Raw genomic sequence first — 16,472 nt, forward strand, 5'->3', positions numbered from 1 at the left:
AATGTCCTTCTGTGTCTCTGACTACAGTCTTTAATTTAAAATCTAATTTATCTGTTATGAGAATAACAGATAATAACCCCAACCTTCTTTTGAGGCCCACTGGGATGAAAGATGCTTCTCCATCCCTTCACTTTCAGTCTGGGTGTATCCTTAGGTTCGAAATGGGTCTCTTGTAGACAATATATGGATGGGTCCTGTCGTTTTATCAAACCTGCAATCCTGTGTTTTTTTATGGACGCATTTAGGCCATTCACATTGAGAGTGATTATTGAGAGATACATTTTTATTGACATTGTGTTACCTGTGAAGTCTTTGTTTCTATAGATTGTCTCCATATATTTCTGTTCAATGATATTCTTAGGATTTTTCCTCTTTTATAGAACCCCCCTTAATATTTCCTGCAGTGTCGGCTTGGTGGTTGCATACTCTTTTAAACCTTGCTGGTCTTGGAAGCTCTTTATCTCTCCATCCATTTTGAATGACAGTCTTGCTGGATAAAGTATTCTTGGCTGCATGTTCTTCTCATTTAGTGCCCTTAATACATCTTGCCAGCCTTTTCTGGCTTGCCAGGTTTCTGTGGACAGGTCTGATGTTATTCTGATGGGCTTTTCTCTGTATGTAAGGAATTTCTTTGTCCTAGCTGCTTTCAAGAGCTCCTGTCTACAATTATGATTCATCATTTTCACTATCAGTTGTCTTGAGGTCTTCCTAGATTCTATGATCTTGGGGGGAAGACCGTTATGCCTCTAGTACACAAATGCTGGTTCCATTCACATGATTGGGAAAATTTTCATGGAGAATTTGTTCAACTATATCTTCTAGTCTTCTTTCGCTTTTCTCTGTAGCTTTATCACAAATGTATATATTACTGAACACTATAGTTTTGCCTCTTTCTGGATTCTATAAAATTGAATCTGTTATGGGTTGAATTGTATTCCTCCTAAAATTTCTATGTTGAAGTGCTTACCCCTAATACTTCAGAATGTGATGTTATGTGGAGATAGGGTCTTCGCAGAGGCAATAGAGTTAAAATGAGGTTACTAGGGTATCCCCTAATCCAATATGATGGGTATCCTTATAAGAGGAAACTTAGAAGGAGCTGACGTGAAAACACAGGGAGGAGACAGCCATCTACAAGCCATGGAGAAAGACCTGGAAAAGTTTCTCCCTTGCAGCTCAGAAGGAAGTTACCCTGCCAACATTTTGATCTCCCACTTGTAGCCTGCAGAACTGTGAGACAATACATTTTTGTTGTTTAAGCCATCTGGTCTTTGGGACTTTGTCTTAGCAGCCCTAGAAAAGGAATATAGATTTATGCAACATATATCCTTTATTCTCTGACTTCTCGATTTTGTGAGTTCATCCCTGTTATTACATGTAGCAGTACATTTTCATAGCTATGTTATATTTCATGGTATAAATATTATCAACATTAATAATCAATTTTATCCATTTTGTTGTTGATGGGTATTTCTTTTTCTCAGACAAATTAGATTTTTTAAATTTTATTAACATATAATGTATTTTTTGCTTCAGGGGTGCAAGTCTGTGAATCATGGATATTTCTTTTCTAAGCCCTCAAGCAGCCAGTCAAACCATTTTTCACTGACCTTCAGCCCATATATATTGTAGTCTTGGACCACTTCTTTTTACACTCAGAGTAGATGACTAGATTCGCTGGTTGGAGATCTGCCCAGTGGGAAGATTTTCTCTCACCATTGTCTTTCAAGACCATCTGAGTGAAGCTGTTCTATAGAAGCCATCCTTGTTCAGCTGGTACCTACCCTCTGGGCCAACAAGTCTGTATTAGCATTCTCTATTTCCAGTAACACGTTCCTCATTGCCATCTAAGACCTCACCATAAGCACCTTTAACATTTATATTTCTATCAACATCCTCTTTGTGTTGATATACTAGAATGAGAGAAGCTTTCTCTCTAGTTCTCCTCTTTCTGAGCTCTTACCAGAATTACCTTTAACATACATATTTCTACCAATAATCTCTTTAAGGAATTCCAGACTTTTTCTAACCTGTACTCCAATTCCTCCAGCCTCTGTACAATACCCAGTTCCAAAGCTACCTCTAAAACTTTTTAAGTTTTTTTTTTTTTTTTTTTTTTTTTTTTAACAGCAAAACCCCACTTCTTGTTACCCAAACCTATTTGTTTGACAGGGCTGTTATACCAAAGAATAATTTATTTTCTCACAGTTGTAGGGGCTAGAATTCTGATATCAAGGTATCAGCAAATTTGTTTTCTTCTAAGGCCTCTCTCCTTTGCTTGTGGATGGCTGGTCATCTTCTGTTTCTTCACATCTTCTGTACCCGCCTGTTATTTAATCTTCTCTTCTCATAAGGATTCTAGTCATATTAGATGAGGGCCCACCCTGGTGACATCTTTTTAACTTAATTACCTCTTTAAAGACCCTATATCCAAATATAGTGACTTTCTGGGATACTGGGGGGATTAGGACTTCAACATATGAATTTTAGGGGGACACAATTAGACCATGACACTATCCATGAACCAAGTTCAGAGATTTTCCTCCTCTAGGTGGTCATCAGGATTCCCCATATGGCTGTGAGCTGGGAGAGGTTTTCTAAACCGAGGCCAGTAACTGACTTAGTTGAGCATTTAGTTTTCTCTGACGTTCAGCTACTCTATGAAGTGCAAGGCTGGAGCCTCGGTTTTCTCCAATCCTGCCAAGAGAGTGGATGAGAACTTCTTTGTACACAACCCAAAAGGCCCTGGGGGTTATGTATCTAGCTTTGTACTGCCAGTTCTTTGCCTGCAGCTACGGATTATCTTTCTGTGCTTAGCAATAGTCAGCTAATACCTAAGAGCTACTGTTGTCTCCAAACAGCGGCAAAGCCTGATAACAGGCAGATTCCCTTTTACCAGCCCACCCTCCTGACTGACATTACATTATGACCAACACCTGCACACCAGGGGCTGTCTGTCACTCCTGATGAGGTTTCCATTGCTATTTGGGCAGTGAATGAGCTAGCCTCAATTCCTCACGTGTAGCTGACACTACTTTCTCAGACCACTCTTAACACCAACAGTGGTAGGTTGATCGCTTCAGGACTTGCTGAGATGGAACCCAGAGTATGCAATGTGTTTTAGAAACCAATACCCCATTAGGAAAGGGCGTGGTGACAGGACTGGGAAGAGAAAGAAGCTGAACTGAGATATAGGTCTTGCAGTAACTTGACAAAGCTAGAAAACCTGGAAGACAGGTCTGATAGTGTGTACCTACGGCCAGAAGGGCCAGGCCTTTAAAGCCTGCCTCCCTCAGTAAACAGTAGTCGGTATGAGCAGCTGGCCTGGGAAGGCCGTGACTTTCGGTGCCGAGCTCTGGCCGCTGAAGCATCTGATAATGGAGCTGAGAGCGGGAGGCTGCTTGTAGACCTGCTTCTGGCAGCGGGTCCTCTCTTTGAGGATCTTGGCGAGAATCTCCAATCCAGTGAAGGTACATATTCTTAGAGTATAGCTTAGAAGTGGGATTTCTGGGTGCTAGAATATGTGCACCTCTAACTTCAGTCCATGATGCCAAACTCTTTTCCAAAGTAGTTGTTCTATTTATACCCTCATGAAGGTTACAAGAGTTTTTAGTTACTTCATTTCTTTTTCAACACTTGGTATGGTCTGTTGTTTTTATTTTTGGCACTCTGGTGGGCCTATAGTGGTGTAATAATTTGGTATTAAATTGTCTACCTACTGGGTGATTCTTGGTGGAGTGGTTATGCAAGAATTTTGCCCATTAAAAAAAAAAAGTGTTGTATTTTGGTCTATAAGCTCTTCATTGGTTATATAGATCACAAATATCCTTTTTTTTTCTTCTTTTACTCAGGGGCATTGAATGGTATATTTTAATATTTATTTTAAAATAAAAATAAAATGTCTAATTTTTATTTTATTTTATTCAATTTATTGGTCTGTAAAGAGAATGCTTTTGGGATTTTGTTTAGAAATCATGCTTTTGCTATCCTAGCATCATAAATATATCTTCCTACATCATCTGCTACTTTTGCTGTAGACATGCAACTCTCTTAGAATTAATTTTTGTGTATGATATGAGGTAGAAAAGAGTTTCTAAAAATTCTTATCCATATGGAGCTAGTGTTACCCCAGCAAAATTCACTAAAAAGCTTACGGATTATTGCCTAACTACTCTACAGTACAAGCTCTGACTTAGAAAGGCTAGGTTTTACTATAGAGACAAATAATTCTCAAGTCTTTGAAGCTTTAAACCTCAAAAGTTATTTCTTATTTATATTCTTTGCTCCTTATGGCTGAGATCTGGCTTTATGTTACCAAGGGTCTATCTGGAACATGGCGGGTCTTGGTGGCAGGAGAGGATGTGGGAAGCATATACTGGTTCTTAGATCTTTTGTCCTGAAGTGATACTATCTTCTCATTGTATTTCATTGACCAAAGCTAGTATGTGTCCAACAATTCAGCAACTTTGTGTACATATTCCCTTCTGCAGGGAAGGCCGGCAAATTTTAACGAATACTAATGTGTGCTATCACATACCTTTGCAATAAAACAAGTGTCTGTCTGTGAGCTTTACAACTTATCTGTTTTCTATTCAATCCTTGCACCACTATCACACTGTCTTAATTAATAAAACTTTATAAGTTTCCATAATCAGTACAACAGTCTTCTTGCATTCTTCTCTAAGAATGTTTTGTCTATTCTTGACCTTTTGCATTTTTGGTTTTATTTATTTTTAATTTAACAAGTTTCACAGGACATAAAAAAAAGGTTTAGATTTTGATTGGAGTTTTATTGGCTTTATGACCTTATAAAATGAAAATTATTCATTGTTCTTTTGGTTTTAGGAAAACAATGAAATATCTACACACAACATTAACACGTTCAAAATATATACTATGTTGTAGTAAAAAACAAAAACAAAAACGTGTCCTATGTACTGATTAATACTTCTTGGAGTATCCTCTTGGAGGTTCCTTCTTGGAGATCAGGGGATTGAGGAAAAAGTTGTAAGAACTTGTCAGATTAGTTAAGAAAACAGGGTTTGAGGGAAGAATACAGCAAATTAGTCATTTAAGTCCAAACATATGATTTATTGTGTACTTGAAACACTTTGCGTATTGTAGGAAGAATCAGTGTTGAATTCTAAACTTGAGAAGGTACCTAATGTAATGCACGGAGTGATAAATGCCTTGAAGAAACAACAGCTGTAGTTTGAAAACAATGAGCTTGGGAAATAATGCTCCTGCTATTGAAATCAAAGAAGGCATGGTGGGAAAACTAGGGTTTGATGAGGGTCCTGAAGCAAAATTAAGACTTGGGTAGAAGGGCATTGGAGGTCTTAAATGGTAATGATCCTCTCATCATTACACCCCACTGATTTATAGAGCTTTTTCGGGAGTTCTATATACCATTCTACTAGTCTGGCCCTTTAAATTCTGGATTTTATTTTTATTTCAGGTGACAAATTCTGGGAAAGGGAAAAGTATAACGGCTGCATTTATTATAATGAGAACAAATTCATAAAAGGATACATAATTAGGCATTAAAATTTTGTTCGCTGAATTTCATATCACCTCAGAAAACCCATTAAAAGTGAATTAGGAGTTTAAAATTTTTTGCAGAGCTTTTTTCTTTAATTTATTTACTTTTTGCTTTGGGAATTAATTGTAAAATCTTATATTAATAGAACATTAAGGGCAAGCTTTCTAAATGTATAAGTCAAAAATTTCTAAGTTACGTTTTCCTTTAGTAAGTATAATCTCTCTGTGCAAATAATAAAGTAATAACATTAATATGATATACCGTTGTGCAAAATGAATATAAAAATTGATTTATAGCCTGTGTACAGTAAACATGACTGCATTTTAAAATCTGGTGTTTTTAAAGTTCTGACTTGAAATTTGAATGACTGGGGAATTTTAGAATGTATTTTGATATGTAAATCACTTCATTTAACTTGTTTTTAAAAATCACCTGTTTATTTCAATATCACCACAGTAGATTTCAGGTGTCTCTGAAATTTAATTTATCATTCACTATTTAAACAATTATTGCTTTTTTATCTAAATATAATTTTAGGACAAATAAAATCAGTTTTTACATTGGTCATAATGTTAAGCATTTGAAATAATATTTGAGGTATATTTGTGGATGGACCTCTTTATAACATAGATGTAAAAAAAAAAAACCTGAATCAAAACCAGAGTTATCTGCATCTAGGATGGCAGATTGAATCAAGTTTTTTGCTAACATTATAGATCTAGTTTCCACACATGCTAATTGGAGTGCTTTGCTTTTATAGCTATATTTCACACAGTTACCCTGGTGAAATATTTAATCAGTGTTTGTTATTCATTTTAATAGGAACTAGCAAGAGATTGTAGAAAATTCAGTTAAATATTATTAATAAGCATAACCTAGCAAAGTATATGGCTTAATGCAAGTCATCAGTAGAATCATTTTATATACAAAATTCATAATGCCAAATATTAGTAAAGCTAGAAACTGGGATACACACAAGTAAGGACCCACCAGGCTAAAAGATAAATGAGATCATAATCCTTTGCTTACAAATATTTAATTTTGGCTTTCCTGCCTTCTGTGTTCTTGCTTGGTTCTAGCATTGGATATTTTATCTTTTTGAATTCCTTTGGTTATTTATGTATATTCCATTTCTACTTTCACCATTAAATATTTTAGATGTAGTTTTTTCATAATGTTCTCAAGTTGATATTCCTTTCATTCTTAGTTTGAAAATTTAAATCATGAATGTGTTATATTTTTTAAATGCTTTTTCTTCATCTACTAAAATGATTGGATGTTTTGGTCCTTTATTCAAATAGTATCATGTATTAAATTAATTTTCAGATGTTAAACCAACCTTGCATCCTAGAGATAAATTCCACTTAAAGTGTATAATGCTTTTTATGTGTTGCTGAATTTAGATGTTGCTAAGTTTTGTTGAATATATTTTGATGCCCATATTCATTAATAATATTAATCTCTAATTTTCTCATGGATTCTTTGACTGGCTTTTGGTATCAGAGTAATACTGAATTCATAGAATGAGTTAGAAAGTGTTTCGTCCTCTATTTTTTGGGAAGAGTTTTTGGAGGATTGGTATTATTTGTCTCTTTTTTTTTTTTTTTTAAGATTTTATTTGTTTATTAGAGAGAGAGAGAGAGTGAGCACAGGCAGACAGAGTGGCAGGCAGAGGCAGAGGGCGAAAGCAGGCTCCCTGCCGAGCAAGGAGCCCGATGTGGGACTCGATCCCAGGTCTCCAGGATCATGACCTGAGCCGAAGGCAGCCGCCCAACCAACTGAGCCACCCAGGCGTCCCTATTTCTCTTTTAAGTGTTAGAATTTCTCTGGTGAAGCCATTTGGCCTTGAGGTTTTCTTTGTGAGATTTGAAATTAATACTGCTATTTTTTCTTTTCTGGATATTTTTTATCACTTAAAAAAATTCTTGGTATAATTGATTTTTCCAGTTGTTTTCCTGTTTTGTGTTTTGTTGATTTCCACAAATTTTTATTATTTACTTCTGTTGCTTTAGGCTTCGATTTTTTTCTTCTAGATTTTGAGGTAGGCTCTTAGATTATAGGATTTTTTTTCTTGGGATATAATCATGTAACAAAACAAATTTAAAGTGTATGATTCAGTGGTTTTAACATTTTCACTGTAATGTGGAACCATCAGCACTAATTTGGGAACACTTGCATCACCCTTAAATGAAGCATCAAATCTATTAGCAGTCAGTCCCAATTTTCCCTTCTATATAAGTTCCTGGAAAATCATTAATCTACTGTATAGGTCTATGAATTTTCCTATTTTACACATTTTACATAAATGGAATATATAATATGTGGCTTTTTGTGTCTGCCTTTTTTCACTTAGCATAATGCTTTCAAGGTTAATCCATATTGTTGCATGTATCTGTACTTTATTTACTTTTATGTCTTAATAATATTCTGTGCATTGATATGTCTCATTTTGTATATCCACCCATTATTTGGTGGATATTTGAATTATTTCTATCATTAACTGTTGTGAATAATGCTGTTATGAGCATTCATGTTACAATTTTTGTGTGAATGTATGTTTTTGGTTCTCTTGGGTATATATCTAGGAATGGAATTGCTGGATCATACACTAATCCTATTTTTAAAGTTCTGAGGATGGGACAAACAGGGTTTTCACCATGGCAGGTTATTAATTCATTTTTTTTCTTCTATGGTCATTTATTTAAAGACAGTAAGTTTTCCTAAACAGTGCTTTAGTAACATATCATAATTGTTATGTTGCTTTCATTTTCACTCAGTTTGAAAAACTCTATTTTTTCATTGGTCCATGGGTTCCCTATAAGTATTTCTTAATATTTGAGAATATCCCCAATTTTTTATGCTGTTAATACCTAGTATGTTTACATTATAGTTGAAGAATATAGTTTGTATGAATTTAATCCCTTAAATATGCACTTGTTTCAAAAATGTACTTTTTAAAAAAAATATATATGGACTTGTTTTTGTGTCTAATATAGTGTTAATCTTAGAAGATATTTATTTGTGCTTGATGTATTTTATTGTTGGGTGAAGTGTGCAATAGATACCCTGTCCTACCAGCTGATGATATTGTTGAAGTCTTCTATATCTTTGATTATTCCTCTAGGTGTTCTGTCAATTGAGAATTAGTATTGAAGTCTCCATCTATTACTGCTAAACTGTCTATTTCTCTGAAATTTTGTCAGTTTTTGCTTATTTTAGAGTTATATTGCTGGACAGGTGTATGTTTATAATTCTATTTCTGCTATTTCTATTTTACTATGTCTCATTTTATCTCTAGAAACAATTTTATCTGTAAATTATTCTGATACTAGAATAGCCATTTTGAATCACCTATAGTTATTATTTGTATGTTATACCTTTTTTTCTTTTCAACCTATTCATGTCATTTGATTTGTTGGGTCATCTCTTGTAGACAGCATATACTTCCTTATTATATTTTATCCAATCTGACAAGCTCTGCCTTTTTTGGAATGTTTAATTCATTCACATTTATTGTAATCATTGATATGGTTACATCTGTCATTTTGCTATTTGTCTTCTGTATGTTTCATATCTTTTTTTTTCCTGGTTATTGTCCTGTTTGGTGTTAAATAGAAATTATCTCTTGTACTATTTAAATTTCTTTTTTGTTGTATGCTATTCAGTTATTAGTGGTTTCTGTAGGAGTCACAGTATGAATCCTATTACATTCTGCTTCAGATTAATACTTGTTTAATTCCAGTAAAATATAGAAACTTTAATGTAGCTACATATCTTCTCCGTTTTTTATGATAGCATTGTCAAATATATTATGTTTTTGTATTTATGGGATCAAAACCCTGTTCATAACTATTGTCCTAGATGTTTAAAATTAATTTAAGAAAATGTAAATATATTGCCTTTTATATTAACCACATAGTTATTGTTACCAGTATTTTTATTTCTTTGTGTGAATTCATGTTGCTCTCTGATGTCATTTTCTTTCAGCCTGAAGGGATTCCTTTAGTTTTTATAATGCAGTTCTGCTGGCAAGTAATTTTCTCAGTCTTTGTATATCTTGGAAAAACTTTATTTCAGCTTCATTTTTTTAAAGAACAGTCTTCCTGGATATGGAATTCTTAGTTGACAGTTTTTGTTTTGTTTTGTTTTCCTTTTAGTTCTTTGAATATTTCATCACAGTACCTTCTGATCCTCACTTTTTTGTTTGGTTTGGTTTTCTAATGAGATGTCAGATGCTGTTAATCTTATTATGGTTCCTCTCTATCAAATCATTTTCCTCTTGCTGCTTTTAAGATTTTTCTGTTTTTGAGTTTGAACAGTTTCATTATATGCATGTAAATATGGATCTTTTAAAATTTCTCCAAACTGGAGTTTGTTGTGCCTCTTGGGTTCATAAGTTAATGGTTTTCATCAATCATGGGGGATTTTTAGACATTATTTCTTCAAATGTTCTTTCTGGCCCTTTCTGTCTCATCGTTTCTTCTATGACTTCCATTTTTCACATATTGGTGTGTTTAATGGTGTTTCACAGGTTTTGGAGGCTTTTTAAAAATTTGTTTTTCAGATTAGATAATTTCTATTGATCCATATTTAAGTTTATTTCTTCTTCCAGCTCACCTATACTCCTGACCTCTGTAGTGATTTTTTTTTTGTTTTTGCACTTTTCATTTAGATTTTACAATTGGTTCTTATAATTTCTATTTCTATTGACATTTTCTATTTGTGCCATTATAAAGTTTTCTTTAATTCTTTGGAACATATTTATAATCATTGCTTTAGAGTCTTCCAAGTTCAGCATTCAGGCCTCCTCAGAGACCATTTCTATTGACTTCTATTTTTTTTTTTTTCCTTGTCCATGTATCACACTTTCCTGTGTCTCTATGGGCATCACATTTTTAGCAAATTTGGAAACTACCTTGTTGTAAATCTAGATTCTGAGTACCCCCTCTTCTCAGGGGTAGCTATAATTTTTTTTTTTTCTTTTTTTGTCTTGTTTGGTGCCTTGCACTGACTAATTGTGAAGAGTCATTCTCTTCCTCAGTATGGGGCTACTTGATATCTCTGCTAAGGTTTTTATTTCCAAGCCTGACATCCTAGAGATGAATCATCATAGCTCAGTGATCAGACAATGATTGGTCAAATAAATCTTGAGTCAATAAATTTCTAACTTTTGCTGGTGAATTTGGGTGTGAATCAGGGTATGCATTTAAAGTTCAGGCAGTTTATGAGTGTGCCTGGCCTTTACTTTTTGCTAGGCCATCTCCTCTCTCCTCTCTGCAGTAGGTCTTATATTCAGGCCTGGATAGATAGGGACCTCTCTGGTGTCTCCTGAGCATATACAGACTCTTGAACAGACTGGAGCATCTCCAGAGCACAAATTTATGAACGCATATCAAGACTCAATAGGTTTGTTTTCAGTTCTGTTCTAAGTAAGCTCTGTGCTCACTGTGGGGCTCAAACTCATGACCATGAGATCAAGACCTGAGCTGATATGAAGAGTCAGACACTTAACAGACAGAGCCACCCAGGTGCTCCAAGACTCAATATGTTTGACTTACTCTCTGGATATCCTGTTAAATTTCTGCCTTGTGTGTTGGCCTTTTGCTTGACACAATCAATAACAAACTTCTGAATGGTTGTGATTGTTGGTCTGTCTTGAATATCACCACCAAGATTGTTATTGTTTCAACAACACCCTGGGAGACGTACTTTGCTCCAAATCAAACAGCACCCTCTGGCAGCAAAAGTGTTTTCACAACTCTCTTCAGCTACTGAGCTGATAGAACTAGGGTTCAGTGTGGGATGAGAGCAGTTTTAGTTTTAGGCTAAAACACCACAGAGTACCACTGTTTTTAGCTGAAGTTCAGTAGTTTTTCTTGAATTAAAGCTTCCAACTTGTTGTATGGCTTTGGTTGATTTTTCAGAGAACTGAAATTGTTGTTTTTGACAAATGTGTCATGTTTTATCATTAATTTTTGAGACAGAATTTGCTGAACTTCTCACTCTACTATTCTTGGAGTCTTGCCTCTTTTTTCCTTTTTATCAGAAAAAGCAAGTTTTCCCCAGAAGCCCATTGTAACTTCTAATTATACATCACTGAAGAAGAATGAAAAAAAAAAACAAAACAAAACAAAACAGAAAACCGTGTCATGTGGCTCCTCCTTATTCAAAGGAAACTAGGGGGGAAAAGGTAGTTACCTTTGGTAACCCCTAAGAGTGAAAACTGGCAAGTGAGAAAATGTGTGTCTGAAATGGGTTGGGTGTTAGACAATAATGTCTGTCACCCAAGTCTAACTGCTGTTCCCCTAAGTAGGAAGTACAATTATTCTTAACACTTTTATAACAAAGACAATTGGACATTAATTTCATTATGATTCAAGTATAGAGATTTGAAGAAAAAGGAACTACATGGGTTTTACATCAAACTTACCATGTACTTGTGTTGTAACCTTGGCAAGCTACTTAGCCCTCTTTAATCTTCAGTTTCTCCATATGTCAAATGTGAGTAATAATTATTCTTTCTTCAAGAGTTGTAGTAGAAGTAAGTGCCTGCAAAGTACTTTGCCCAGTGCCCAACTCACAACTAGTGTTTAGCAAATGTTAGTGCCTAGTAAGCATAGGAAACTTTTTAGGAAACAAAATCCAACTTAGTATGGAATTGTTTCTTTGTTCCCACAGAATATTTTCCAAAGATGATGAAACTGGAAGGGAGAATGCTTTAATTCTATGTCAGCCATGGAGTTCTCTAAGGACTGGTTATATAGGCTATTCCATGTAGATCAATATTGGCTTATGTATGACACTGAAACTGGGCAAGTTACCAACTGATGTTTTAGCTAAGCTCTTTCCTTCTGGGATTGAGTCATGGATCTGACAACTATAGATTGGAAATGAAGGACAGCATTGTATGAAGGCTGTAGAAATCATAACAGATTATTTACCATTTAAAGTAGAAAAGAGGAAGAATAGAAAAGTACTGATAGGAAGAATAGAAATGTACTCATGAGAAAACATTAATTAAAAAACATGGGCCACTTTAGTCACTCTATGTGTATATACATATGTGGTATATATTTCTCATGGTGATCAAATACTAAATAGATTTCTGATATTACAAAATGACAGTTCACTTATGGATAATTGGAAAGGAAATGAAAAAATAAATGAGATTTCATGAGTATACTGAGAATAACTTGCAGTTAGAAAAATAAGTCAGCATGTGGATATATGTGCCATAATGCAATTTCATTTTCAATCAGCTAAAAGTAATTGATAAAATTAGTTATAGTGAAAATAAGTCTTAACGATAATACCCTTTATGTATGTGATGAATTAATGATCACTGGAGATATCTACAAGTAATTCTAAAGATTTTCATAATAAGATGTAGCAAAAGTTTTGGTCATGTTTTAGAAAAGAAAAAAAAAAAAAACAGTGGCAGCAAATTTTCAAAAGGAACCAAAGCTTTTGTGATGAATCAGGAATGCAGAGTTCTTTCCAGTAGTTTCATTTAGACAAGAAGCAATGGGAACCATCTTCTGTTATGAATACTGTAATTACCATAGTTCTTGCCAAATTTTCCACCCACCACTTATTATCTCATTTCTTCAGAGAAGCAATGGCTGAATATATCATTGTTGATGATCCAGACAGTGTGAATGAATTTGTTCTTTTAAGGGGGGCGGGGAGGAAGGGATGAGGGCAGATGTACTTTGTGCACACTGGCTAGCTCCTCATTGGGATGACAGCGATGGTAATCTTATAAGTGGTCTCCTCTGAAATGTAGGTCATCATTAATGCTCTGTATCTCTTTCATTCCTCAGCTTTCATTCCTGAAAACTGGCCACCTTTCCACTGCTTCTTTGCTACCTCATAATAGCTGAACCCTAACTGCTCTGTTTCCTCATTACCTGAAACTGAGATCAGGATTGGTACCTAATAAATCCTCCAGCTCTGTACCAGCATTGTGTAGCCATATGGCAATTTCAGGAAAGCTAGTCAAAACCCATGAGAGGTAAAAAGGTACAGACTTTTCAGCAAAATACATTACAAGGAGAAAGTCCTTAGTAAGACACATATCAATTGTGTCGTGTTGCTGCAATTCCATTGTGTAGATATGGCAAAGGTATAATTCTCTCTTAGACAAGTTGAGTGGGGAATTGAGAAAGGTCCTACTCACACTTAGGTGACCCTTTAAGACTTGAAAGGGGTACACAGAGGCCATTTTTTTTTTTTGAAGATTTTATTTATTTATTTGACAGACAGAGATCATAAGTAGGCTGAGAGGCAGGCAGAGAGAGAAGGGAAAGCAGGCTTCTTGCTGAGCAGAGAGCCCAATGTGGGGCTCGATCCCAGGACCCTGAGATCATGACCTGAGCCGAAGACAGAGGCTTAACTCACTGAGCCACCCAGGCACCCCTACACAGAGGCTATTAAGAAAAAGCAGAGGTGGCGACCATGGCTGAAGGTACAGAATGGTATAGGAATAATGAGAACGATAAAGTCTGAGAAAAATAATTTCTGGATGCATAAATAGTATTCCACTTCGAGCATAAGACATGTCATTCAGCAAATGCCTTATTTCAGAGCACCTTGTAGTGTTATAAAATTGAGTTTAATACAAAGATCTTTGCACGTAGGGATACTCAGGGGTCCAAAAATTCACTTGCAAATTTCTGCCATCTTGTGAATTCTGTGTAAGTGTATAGTTTAGGATTTGACCCAAGGTAGAGGGATGGATTAAAGATTCTTTGTTCTTTGCATACATAGACCAGATGTACACTAGGGCCACAATATACTAGGGCTTGCATAAAATGGTAGTAAAGAGATAGGCTCTGGGGCCAAACTCTATTTGAATTCCAGCTCCAACACTTACTAAGGGTGTGCTTGATTCCTGATTCACTTTGCCTCTTTCTACTTCGGTGGCCTCGTCATCAATTTAGGAATGATAGTATGTGGCAGGTTTGCCCCAGGATGTGCTAGGTCTCTTGTCCCAAATTTTAAAAGCTGCCAATAACCCAAGGGAAGTGTTTTAATATGTTCAGTAGGCGGGAAATAAATTTGTCAGGAATGTGAAATACTGTGATAGATTTGATTTGGATCTAGTGCCTACATCTAGATTTAGCAACAGGGTAATGGTATGGTCTATAAACGTGTGGGGGCTCTAAATCAAATTCTAAGGTTAGGATAGGGAAATCTTCTCCATAAGGACTGGAGTGTGATCCTGACTGGACAGACAAAATGAGCTTCTGCTCCAAGGCTTTGGTATGACTAATTTGAATGTTTTGAAGGAAAGGACATTCTCTCTGCATCAGACTCCAGAGGTGAGCCTGGTCATTTGGGTGCCTGAAGAGCCGATCAGTAGTCGTCCTCATCTTAAGGTTGCCATTCTTATCATCAGGCATCCTTTGTTTCCTCCTTTTTGGCTTATTAAACATACAATTGGAAAATGAATTTGGGAATGGAATAATCACTTTTTTCGAGAGAGTTCTTCTGTTAGCTCTTGCAACACAATAGGTGTAGATCTTGGTTCATGGAAAAATAAATTACTTTTTCAAAGAATTGAATATGTTTGGCTTTACACAATCAACCTAAATAATATTTTCCACAAAGTTTCATAATGTTTAATAAACCGTAGCTCGAAGTGCATTGTCATAAAGTTGATTGTATTTGCCTGTAGACCTAGTATGACCTACTATGTTATAATAAGTGATTGATTGAGGACTTAGCAAAAATATCCAAAAAATATAGCTAATTATTTAAACATAACAGTTTATTGCCTTTCAAATCAATTTTACGAAGTGGGTCTTTTTTATCTGTCCACTGAATATTAGAGACTGTAATATGTGTGTGTGCATACACACGGATACAACTATAGCAAATTCTATCACAGTTGTGACCTAAAGCCAACATACCATCTGTAACATACATGTAAACCTACCCTTAAATTATAATTTTGTTTTATCTTAAATTTAATACGTTTGCTCATTTTTGAGACCTTTATATAAAGGGTGACTTCTAAGTGTCAAGCACTTTTTAGGGACCTGAAATAATAGAATGAAAAACTTCATTCCCTGTACTAGAGGAACTCGGAGACAATTTTATAAGCAAAAATAAATTTCAAAGACCAGATATCAGCCATAATCAAAGACTTTATAAATGTATGTGTGTGTATTTTTTATGTATTTATGTATGTATTTATTTATTTATTTTGGCGAGGGGAAGATAAAGTAGTATCTTTAAACAAGGTTGTCAATGAATGTTCAGCTACTTTTTAACTTAATTTTCTCATAGTAAATGCATTTATCTTGCCGATTTAAGAAATATGGCACGTTTGTAACTTTGTCATTTTGTTCAGTTTTCGTGGCTCTTAATACTCAACAAAAACTCATGAAGACACTTCTTCCATCATTAGCATAGACATACAATATGAAATCTCCAGACATTTTTGATATCCTAGCTAGTACAAACAAAATATAGAATACTTCTGAGGCTTTGTGAGCTAGGGAATTAAAGGATAAGTAGAAAGATTAAAAAGGGACACCTGAGATATTAATAGTAATAAAAAATTACATAAATGAAATGGAGAGAATTTAAGCCTCAATTTTTAACTCTAAAAGATTAATTTGTAGATAATTTCTAGAGAATTTTATATCCATGACTCACTGCAGTATCATGCCTGGCCTTTTTTAGAATTAGATCAAAACATAAATGCCCATGGATGGGTCTTGTAGGAAGAAATCAAGATTACAATTGCCATATTACTAGCCTATTCTGTTATAATGCATTAGGAGAAATGGAATATTGATATTAGCTAATTTTTTAATTGTATGCATTTAAAAATTACAAATCCCAGCATTAGACGTTCAATAATCAAATTACACAGGTGATTTTATGTGCAGATAGACACATTTCAGATAATTGAACACCA

This window comes from Martes martes, assembly GCF_963455335.1.
Source record: "Martes martes genome assembly, chromosome: 4".
Classification (NCBI taxonomy): Eukaryota; Metazoa; Chordata; class Mammalia; order Carnivora; family Mustelidae; genus Martes; species Martes martes.